This window comes from Pinus tabuliformis, chromosome 6 (genome assembly GCF_031772625.1).
Source record: "Pinus tabuliformis cultivar Carrire ecotype Pingquan chromosome 6, CPIR1, whole genome shotgun sequence".
NCBI lineage: Eukaryota > Viridiplantae > Streptophyta > Pinopsida > Pinales > Pinaceae > Pinus > Pinus tabuliformis.
The window spans coordinates 451,501,597-451,513,217 of NC_142292.1; positions in this window are offsets into that span (position 1 = coordinate 451,501,597).

The window sequence follows — 11,621 nt, forward strand, 5'->3', positions numbered from 1 at the left end:
TTAGCAAGCATACCTATATGTAAATAGTTCTCCTTAAAATCATAATGGAGGCAAGCTTTTGATTTAAACCCAAATGGGAAGATTCTTTCTGTTTTTAATCTTCAATGTATTGTTTTCATATCTAGTATGATTTTTGGATGCAATGCATCAATATTAAGGTAACCTTATTTTGTTTTGAAACTTTTTATATTTTTTTGGTGCAATACGACAAGGAATTATAGTTTTTGATATTTCTACCATCATTACCTTATTTTTTCAACCTTCCTTAGCTCTCTAGCGTTGGTTGTGTAGAAAAAAATGTTTGTCTATTTGCTGTTCATTGCAGGTGAAAGAGTAGGGCAACTTCATCTATGGAAAGACATGAAGGAAATTTAGTTATTGCTGAATTCCGTTGTTATCATCAAAGCAATGGGTGTGATTAAGAGGGTTTATTTTTGGTTGGAGAAGATGATAGATGTGGATCATTGGAGAAAAAAGGTATATGGATGATCAATTTTATAGAGGATTATTGGCCATAGAGAGGAGATTACTATCTTGATGATTTTGATGATGGAGAAGTGATTTCTGACATTATTTTGACTGGAGAACATGACTCAGTAAAGATTTTCCTGGAAACTATATCAACATAAGGAGCACCAATGAAGTTAGAGGAGTCATTATTTCTAGTGGGTTTGAGCTCAGATGCCTTGATAGTTGGGTTCAAGAGCTTGAGAAGTTTTGTGACATGGAGAATATAGCTACCATCCAGCCTTATGGTTGGACCCCTTGCAGAAAATAAAGCGAGTCACGGCAAGGAGAAAATCAAATTTCGGGAAAAAATACTCAGGATCAAATTCCAACACTCAAACAATGATCAGGCCTTGTTCAGGTAATTTTTAAATTTAGAAAGATAGGTCTTGTCATTGGAAGTATATAGAGCGGTTCGGACAATTGAAAATTAGAATGAATGTAATGTCCCCTCTAAGCCTGAGAATAATGAGTATGTGGTAAGTTGGTAAGTGATTTTCCATTTTATTATATTGGGTTTGTCATAGAATGATAATTATATAAGAATAAAATGTGCACTTACTAGAACTCCTCAAAAAAACCAATGGGGCAATGAACTAATGAGTAGGGAAGTAGGGAGTCATAAAATACTAATATTTTATTTGTTTGCAAAGGTGATTACCAAATTCCTTCATCTTACTTTTGTCTTCTGTGACTCTACGCTATTTTTTCAAGCTTTTTATGTGTGGATGCGTAATATTCATTGAAGGCTCAGTGAAGGAAGTTGTTCCACCTTTGGGAAAATCGTTCAAATTTTGATGGTTGAGCTGTGGTTGGGTATGCTGGTGCTTAGAATGTATTGTGCCAAGGTTGAGTATGCTTCCATGACTGAATGTAGAATCCATGATGGAGCTTATGGGTAATGAACAAGTAATAGCTAAGATTCCTTGATTTGAGCAATATAAATTACCTGGCCAACCTTTACTGGGGAATTAGAGGGAAAGCAGATAACCTAAGGGATTGTTTAGTAGATAATGGGATCCTATTCCATGTGTTGTGCAGGGTTGAGGAGGAAGATATACTAGCAAATGGGACTTCTATAGCAATAATGGGATAAAAGGTTAATTATTTTCTTGTGACATGTTTAGATGTTGGGATGAATGGGGAAGCCATAGCCAGTCAATTCACCCTTGTTATTTCATTCATTTGCGTGGAGGTGTCAGCTATATGAGTTGGTGCCTATGGCTAGAAAGAAAACATTTCCCTAGAGCTATTTTCTCAAGTGTATCCATTAAATCAATTAAGTAATTTAGTTTTTGTTGTTTAGTTGTTGAATATTAATATTAGTGGCTTTACTTTGATAAAAGATTATGTGTTTAATAGGGAAATTACAAGTTTATAATTAGCATTGGATTCAACAATAAAATCTAGGACGACTCGAAAATATTTATATGAATATTTTGAGGTTGTTACAACTATGATTTCTAATGACGGTGGCATGATTATGGCTTTTTTATGTACTTTAATCTCCAACTATGCCATATTGATGTAATAGACATTGTGGGTATCATAGAAGATACTCGAACCATGAAAGAATGTAATATTTCCATGGAAATACTTTAGATACAAATTCTGTTGTGTTTTCCATGAATAAACTGTTAGTATTCCTTATATGAGCAGGAAATATGGTTTATGTGTTGAAATTGTTGAATGTTCCCATGCGTAGTGGACAAATTTGTAATAGGCAACATATCTTCTCTAGCTAGACCCTAATTGCCTATAAATTCTATGTTATCATTCTGATTATAGTTTAATTATGGAAATAAGTACATTAATGATTACAATACAGTATTAGAGCATTTTGGAAAGGGTTTAGAGTACCTTGTTACCTCAACGGTAGGATAGGGGATTGGGTATGTTATGATGAACATGCATCACTCAAAAGAATAGACTTTAACCAAACACCTTGATGGGATGCATTTTCAAATCTAAGTTGAGATGGCAATATTGAAACTACTTTATGTACGTGATGTATTCATGTATGCATTAGAAGCATAATAAAATTATAGAAAAGCAAACAAAATGAATAGATAGGAGAAGGATTACTCCAAATTCCAGGGTTAAAAGAAATATCTGTAGATTTTCTTGATGAGAAGACTAAAAGGATACAAAAGAAGATGGTATATAATTACAAATAGAGTTATCAGAGAATAAATTCTATGGCACAATGGATGTCAAGGTCGGGGAAGAGGATAATTTGGAGACTTTAGGAGGCCCTTCGTAGGAGGCATAGGTGTGTCATCTAATGTAAATTTGTGTTGTTTTCACTCTACATTCTTCTATTTTGATTATGATAGTGAATCATGTCATCCGTAAAGGTTTTTTTCATCTTGTAAACATTAGTAAAGGTGTAAATACATGAAAAAGTGTTTAGGGTTACAACTTACAACTTTTGTTGAGATAAAATTCTTGAGAGTCTTTGTTTGTACGTAGGATAATACACCAACATCAAACCCACCGGTTCAAACTTTTTAAAGGTTGTGATGTGTTTTGGTGTTAATGAGAAAAATCATAACATAAAACATCATAGTAAAGGGTAAAGTTACATTAGTCATCTTATCTTTGCATCTAAATCTTGACATTCTCTTTGCATTTATAAGATAACCCCTTGATATTCAACATCATGTTTAAGAAAGGATTCTAATTACATATGTAAGATATTTATTATTTATTAGCTTTGTAAGTTTTATGAGACATAAGGTAAATTGAAAACACGAGAAAACCAAAAGTGGCAGATAATTAATGAATCAGACTCAATTCTAGTGGTATCCATAGAAACTGAACTTTTGAAACAAAAATATTGACAAATCTATTGACAACCAAGGAGTGGACATACATGGTCCTCTACCCTCAATAAGAAATATTATTGGGGATGTGTCTCTGTTGCATGGCTTTTCACAAGGTGCCTATTTTTTTCAGCCTAGCAAAAGCTTTTACATTTTCATGAATTTTCTCTCCAAATTTCATCGAGGATATAAACTGAATTTTTTTCTATTGTTATTAGGAAAATAGAATATTTTTATAATATTTTAGTTCCACATTCTGAGTTATTAATTGTAAATTCATTAAAAAATTTAATTTCTCCTGGATGAATTCCAGCGATGTCCTTTATGAACATCAAAACAATTTTCATAAGGCCCTGCTAAATAGGCCACTACAGTGATAATAACTTATGGCCTTTGAAACCTCTATAATAATTTTCTTGAAATATTATAATAAAAAGTTTTAAAATAAACAAAAACTATGAATTTGAGTTTTGTGACACATTCATAAAACATCTAGTTAGAGAGATACTTTGTATGTTAGGCCTTACTAGTGTGGGCTTACTATTTGGTAGTTTCAAGCTGAGGTAGCTACCTTCATCAATGATCATGGGGCTAGGTATCTAATCTTCAAAAGGATCTCGAGTCTCTTGCTCCAATTACATTCTGCCATTGCCATAATCTCTTTGTTCTTGTAAACTACTTGTTTTTAATGGATGGATGCTTCCTTATCCCAACTTTACACTATAGTGACCATGAGGTACAACAAAATCAGTTTTCAATATTCTTTTGCACCAATTCCTATTTTTTAGAATCCACTCTTAAAATCAAACTTATTGAAAACACCACAATCTACAATCTCGACAAATAAGAATTATTTAAAAGTGGAACCCTTCAAATCTATAAGCTTCTATACTTTTTTTTTTTAAAAGTGGGGAGCCCTTCCAATCATTTTTTTTCCATTAGTTTATGCAGACCTATGTTAAACATAAATTATGGTCAATACAAAGGCCCCAGTTACACATAGCCCAAGATTTATCTTGTATTTCGTTGAAAGTGGTATAACTACAATTACTGTAGGAATGAAGCACAATTTCCTCTTAAGGACTTAGTCTATTGAACTTGCATTACGATTGTAGTTTAAAAAGCTTTTGTACTTCAGGTTTTTTGTACTTTAGTACTTCATCACTTTTGGGTGAATTGGTCCAAAGTGGTCATTCACTTATTTTATTGTATTTTATTATATACATGGTCAAACTTATCATTGTCTCCTAATTGTGTACTCTAATATATAGATAATGCAAATAAGCGTGCAATAAATGTGTGGAGTTATAGTAATCTTTTCTCATATTTTCATACTCTGTTTTTGTTTTCTTTTTTAGAGTTCTATATAACGACCTTCTTTGGATCTCCATCGCACTTGAAATTCTTCTTGAGCATCAACACCTTCCTCTCTTGATTTTAGGTCATATGTATGTAGAGTTGCAATATAGATCCACCCAATTCTTCTAGAGAATTTGTGGTATGCTTAAGCTTTGAGACATTCTTGTCTTCACTAAATTATCAACTTCATCACTCCAATATGGATTGGGGTAGTTTTTTATGAATGGTGACCTTCCATAGCTCAACCCTATGCATGTAGAGAAATCATCCATAAACTTCTTGCAGACATTTATCTTAGTAATTTTGTTGTGACCCTATCTTCATGAATGAAACATTCAGATAAATTAGGCCTAGATCAGGGAATTTTGCTGGGATCTTTTTAGCGAGATTTAGGAGCCCATATTCAAGATGGGAATACTCCTAGACAAGTAGGGTATTGATAAATATAGCATCATGTTGTGGTAGACATTATTCAAATAAATCATAGAGGGGATAATACTTGAATGCTTTAGGCCACATATCTATCGTTATCCTCAAGTTCATAAGTTCCAACAATTCTGGGCCAAACATAGGAATAGTTTTATGATGGCCATCAACATCAGTGTTGTAGACATGGGGCTATTTTATATGGGAAATTAAAGCTACTTGAATATAATTTATAATTAGGAGAACAACCTACTTTGAAAATCAATTATCATACCTATGAACAATAGTAGACAAACCTGAAAGTGATTATAATCACTGTGTAGTTAATTAGTTATGGGTTTTCATAAGTCCTCTTGTTTGCCTGGATATTGGTTAGTTATTCCAATATGAAAAGATTATTCATCTTCAATAAGGATTCCTTCAACAAATGGAATGGACCTTTCTACCTTTGTCTCATATGGTTCACAAAATGGCTTGATGATATGATCAACCTTATTTTCTTCCTCATCAAAGTCCACGTCATATGTAGGATGACCGTCAAAGAAAAAAATATAGGATCTTGCACTATTATGTTCAAAATTAATAGTCAATTATGATTGGAGATGCACATCATTATGGGTGCCAAAGTTTCAATCATTTTCAAAATCATAGATAGGAGTGTTGGTCTCTTGAACCTTAGGGGATCTTCAGGATTTCCCTTCATTAATGAGTGTCTTATTAATCTCATTCTTAGGGAAACTAGAACTATAGTCTGGTCCATTATGTCCATCTGCGCTTAGGATTTTTCCATATGTTGGTTGAATTTATAGTGTAGAAAAAAGACATGGCATGACACCCCTGTCATCATGTTCTAAGTCTTCTTGTGTGGTTGCAAGATTGGGAGAAAGATTTTTCGTAGCCTCTTGTTGATATTCCTCCTCTTCATTCAGTACCTCTTCTCACACTATCAATAATTTGGAAATCTAGATTGTTTTCAAGGGGGATTCAAATGAAGATAAATGTAGAATATCCCTGTCCAAGTGTAGCAAGCCAGCTAAGTAGGCCAAAAAACTTGTAGGAAACTATTCTTTGTATTCATCAATAGGGTGGTCATTAACAATTCCTGAAAATGAGTACTGGCTAGGCTGAAGCATCCCACTTTTTTCACTTCACAATCTATCTCAGGAAAAAACCTCTCTTTATCTGTACCACACTCATCATCAACATCAAAATGCAATGTAGGTGTTATATTTATGTTTGCTCAAACTCAGAATGTAATTTTGAGCTACCAAATATGTTTACATGAATTCCCATAAATTTATTACCCTCACGTAGCCTTATACATGATCTATTTATATACATGTTTATGAGGATGTCCTATTATTGTATTCTTCATTGCTTCATTTTACCCTAGATTTAGCTTTGGCATTTTCTAGGAGTTTCATTTGCACTCCCACATTGTACTGATACCAGTTGTATCTTTCAGTCCCATTGATCTATTTATTTTCATTCACTGGACATATAAAATTATCTTATCTCAATTTCTTCTGGTCAAAATACACTTCTCTAACTTAAGAAGCGTGTTCAGGTTTCAATGGTTCTCCAAGTAGATTATGATTGGATGCGTTTAGGGTTTCCTCATATCTGCTGCTTGATTATTCTTCTAGTAAAAAGTGAGAAAATGTTGCACATCCATATCATCATAGGTTGAGCACTGCAAGCGGTCTATACATTGGTGAAAAAATGGAAAGCAAGGCCTTCATCATTAAGGGCTTCTAAACCTGTGCATTGGTCTTTATGGAAATCATTTTTTACTTGAATTTTCTCTAAGATATGAAATAGATTCCTCGTCATTGACATAGATCCATCCTATTGTAGTGCCAGATTTCTCACTATCTATAGTAAATATGTGCTATCTTTAGTTCCAACAATCCTTTGGAGAAAATGATGGGTTGATTGATGTTGAAAGGGTCTTGGTGAGGTTTCAATCGCTCATATTTCAAATGGAACTGGTTTATTTATAATCCTATCTTTATTTTCTATTGTTGCAAATGGAGTACAATGGGACAACTTCAAGCCTCTAGCTTCACCAACTGACAATGTTTTCCCTAATCAGTGTTTCTAGTTCATAGATTGGACTTAGGATATTAATATTTTATAGACACATTCAATGCCATTTTTCCAAGTTGAGGCACCTACTTTATAGTAATTTGTTGGATCATTTCTACAAATGTCATCTGAACTTGTATAAAATTGTCCAGATCTTGTGCAGGCATCAGCCTTTGAGAAATTTCTTTGTGCATTTTTCTTTCATTGTTATTTCCAGCCTGCTCTTATCTCTAGTCATGATAGTAACTAGCTTACTATTAATTTAAAAAAATTAGTTGTTTCCTTGAGATGAGATCATCTTCCAATATCGACAAAAGAGAATTAAAACAAAGGAACTACCCTTCTTTAGTTGTTTCTTTTTATTCATTTCATCTGATGTTATTTATTATAGTCATTTTCTAGCTTGAATTTGTGCTCTGTAAACACTTATAGATGCCAATGTTTAGGTGGTTCTTTCTTCAATGTAACTTAGCCTTTTTGTTGTACTCTTCCCTATTACAATGATTCTTAAGATGAGCAATCCCATCTATACGGGGATTACCTAGTCAATCTCATAGTTATCATTTTTTTGCTATTTCTAGGAAGATTCCTAGACATGGGAGCCTTGCGCAATGGATCTGGTTCACAATTTTTGTTATGAGAATTTGTGTTATTTATATGAAATTAATATATAACTATATTTGTGTTAAGTTTATTTTCTTTTTTAGATTGTTTTATAATATTTATCTATTGACATTTTCCTGTATGTCGTCAAATTGCTACAAACACCTGCGACAGATTTGCGGAAAATTCTTATGTTTACCCAAACTAAGATTCTTTCTCTTGACAAGGTAATTGAAGGTCCAAGATAAGGGAAATGATACTTTGATTCACTAATATAATATTTTGGGCAATCCATTCTCTTCATTTTTCTTGTAAGTGTTTGTGCTCTCTTTTTGACATTCTGATAATGATCTCGTTAGCTAGGCCACTGAACTTTGCCAAAGGGAAGACAATTCATTTTTTAATATTACTTTCTGTGGAAAATGTTGATTTGAAGTCATGCAAAGTTGATTTGGTCAAGCATGGTGGTCACCAATACTTCATTATATTCCTTGACAACAAATAAATATTTACAGAGAAACGTGATATGGTAGCTTTTGTGTTTCCTGTTATTATGGATTTTAGTGCTTCAAGAAGTAGTGATTGTTTTTATGGATTTGGCTAAGTAGTCCCTATAGAGCCAATGACTAATTCCACTGATTATAGCTTGTTGAAATAGTGTATGCAATTGCTTAAATATTAGTCTGATCGTACACACCAGGATTGCCTATCTGATATTTCTTACTAGTTTGTAAACCCTCTGGAGTTTGGATGAATGCAATCAACTCGTGTTCATGCTAGTATGACCTTGAGTAGCTTGTACACTTTTCTTTCTATTATGAGTACTCAACTAGTTCATGAAAGGTTGCTTGGTCAATTGTGCACAATCAAATAATTTCCAAGACCTGATGAAATATTTTCCATTAGTTAAGGGATACTTGATGGGAAAGTGCATCAAGTGATTCAAATGATGTAGATACATAGATATATTGATGAATTTCCTTACAGCTAGATGGGAGATCAGTCTCTTAGCATTATAGTTCAGTCACTTACCATTTTGCTGCTAAGATTTGGGGTATGTTTTGTTGAAATAGTACATTTCTATATAATATACATGTGTTCAATAATCTTACTCATTTAGTAAAAATGTCTGTTTTTATCTGGATCTCATCTCTCATGTCAATTTTCAACAATGATTGAATGACAGGTTACTTTTCAATTAAAAAATGAAGGATAAATATTTTAAACTATCAAGGTACATGGACAAGTCCTTGAGATTGGTTCCTATCGCTGTGACACTCCTCTCCTTATGTGCCATAATAGCCACATATATCGAGGAACATTGGGATTTTCCAAATGTACTGATATTGATATTTTCCCAGCTCTGTGTGGACCGAGTCAGGTGAGCGATCCATTTTACATTTCTTGTTTGTTTGTGATTGATTGCTTATACTATTTATTTCTAGTCTTCACTTTGTTTTGGGTATGGAACTCAATGCTCACGGTGATTACTTCTCTACATTTCTTGGGTCTCGTTTATTGCAAATTTTGGGTATTGTTTTGCCTAGATCTGTTGCATTTGCAGATTTCGGTAGTACACATGTTTTATTGATTAATTTTATTATTGGAAGGACTAGGGGTATATTTTTATGTGTTGGGCTAATGCCTGAGGCTAGATGCTCCTGATGTCTTGTGTGATGACGGTGGAGAATTGGGATGACAATGGATTTGGGGGTTTCGGTATTTATTAAATGTTTAATCATTCTTCTTCAAATATCTATACACATTTTTTGTGAAAATTCCCATCAGTTTATGGATTGGCCTACTAATTGCACCAAGAGAAGCTATCACACCATGAATTTAAGTTGGGCATGAGCGTGGGGGTGATGTATCAAAACACATATTGTGTGCATATTTGTAAATGTATATTAAATATAGAGGGTGCATTCATTGCAACAGAAACCCATCTAAATCCATATTTGTGCTTGAGACTACAAATGATCGGTATATCAAATATTAGATCTCAAATTAGGCAACATGTAACTTATCAAGCTTGAGGTGCATATCACACGTTGGGTGAGATGGGTTTATGCTAGTACCTAGAGATCACTGTGATCCTAAAGGCAGTCTCTGTTCTTTGCAGTAATGAGTCTTATGACTTGTCACTTCAGGGCTTGAAGATCTATCCTTCCACACCGAAATTCCTGCATAATCCTATTACAATTGGGTTGTTCTATTCATTTTTCATGAATGAGAATGTATGTTTTCAGATCCTATTACGATTTTGATTTTATGTTGGCAAATCTCTGGGCTCCAATTGTATCTTATTCCCACCTTGGCTTGGGAGGTTGGTACCACTCACTTCCAAATTTTTAATGTCACAGTTCATCCCATTTTTTCATCCCATTTGTGTCCATGCAATTATGATTTTGTAGATTAATCCCATGCAACCTTCGATGCAATTTGGCCAAGTTGAGTCATTCTAGATCCAATCTCTTCACTGTAATCCCAAACACACCTCTCATAGAAGCACTATCTCACATCATTGGAAATTTATTCCCTGTAGAGCCAATGACTAATTCCATTGATTATAGCTTGTGGGAATCGTGTCTACGATTGATCGAATATTAGTTTGATCATACACACTAGATTTTCCTCTTTGATCTATATTTCTAGTTTGTAATCCCCCTGGAGTCTATATGAATGCAATCAGCTCTTGTTCATGCAACTATGCCCGTGAGTAACTTGTACACTTTTATTTATGTTATAAGTACTCAAACAGTTCATAAAATCTTGCTTGGTCAACCGTGCAACATCACAAAATTTCCAAGACCTGATGGAATATTTTACATTAGTTATTTTACATTAGTTAAGGATACTTGATGGACAAGTGCATGAAGTGATTCAACTGATGTATATGCATAGACATCTTGATGACTTTCTTGACAACTGGATGGGAGATTAGTCTCTTAGCATTATAGATCGACCACTTACCATTTTACTCTTAAGAATTGGAGTATGTTCCATTAAAATAGTAAATTTCTATATAATATATATGTGTTTAGTAATTTTACTCATATATTATAAATGTTAGATTTTCTATGGTTCTCATCTCTTATGTCAATTTTCAACAAATATTGAATCAAAAGTTACTTCTCAATAAAAAAATGAAGAATAAATATTTTAAACTAGCAATGTACATGGACAAGTCCTTGAGATTGGTTCCTATCAGTATGATGCTCCTCTCCCTATGTGCCCTTTCACTTTACCTTGGTGGTACATTTTGTTTTGAGATGAAAAAATTCATTCTAGAAGATAAAACATCACTTGCCCCTCTACAAGTTGGTTGCAATGTTGCCAAAGTGAAGTCCATGAAGTTTGAAGAGTGCAACAATGAATATCAAGATTTCACTCCATGCATAGATCCAAAGGTATTTGTATTGTGATAGATTTTGTTGTAATAATTTTAAGAGTTTGAGACACAACTTGGCCGATTTGGACATTTGACTCCCTTTAGGAGCTAGAATCACATAAACCTTCCAAGTTATAAATGATACACAATTTTCATTACATTTTGAGTTGAATATAACTAAAATAGTAGTTTGTATTTCTTGGTGAATTTACTAAATGACTTAATTTTTGTGAGCTGGTAGATCTCACAACTTCTTGTTTGTTACCAATCAACCACATTGGATGAACTAGTTAGATTTTCCCTTGCTGGGGCACATGATGCACACTAATTTTATTCTCTATATTGTGATGTGTTGTACTTTATGGTCCCATTGACCTATTTTGGTCATTTGTGGACATTAATCTTTTTGTTTTTTGTTTTTT